This window comes from Saccostrea cucullata, unplaced genomic scaffold (assembly GCF_032062105.1).
Source record: "Saccostrea cucullata isolate Sc308-1 unplaced genomic scaffold, CSIRO_AGI_Scuc_v1 ctg5627, whole genome shotgun sequence".
NCBI lineage: Eukaryota > Metazoa > Mollusca > Bivalvia > Ostreida > Ostreidae > Saccostrea > Saccostrea cuccullata.
In genome coordinates, this window is record NW_026929543.1 from 2111 (window position 1) to 2508 (window position 398).

The window sequence follows — 398 nt, forward strand, 5'->3', positions numbered from 1 at the left end:
TTGCATTTTTTTTTTTGTAAGAACAATAAAAAAAAAATCAGGTGATATTTATACAAGAGCTTTTCATCAGAAGTTGATAAAGAAAGATTTCTTTGAAAAGGTATACTTTACTTATAGAATTAGTTAAAGGTTAATATATCAAGCTACTACGTAGAGCTACAAACATTTTCTTGAACGCAGCTCATGACTTAAAAAATGAATAAATGTTTCACATCGATAAGTTAACTGGCAAAGTTCCCTTAAGTATCATAATTAAACATTTGATAGCTTTTGCTGCATACATGTACAAATTTTATACGAGTACTTTGATATAACGAGACCTTCAAGAAAATTTTTGTTAAAAGCTGCAGAAATGATTTATAGTCTTGATCTTGAAATGTATTTTTTAAATTGTATAC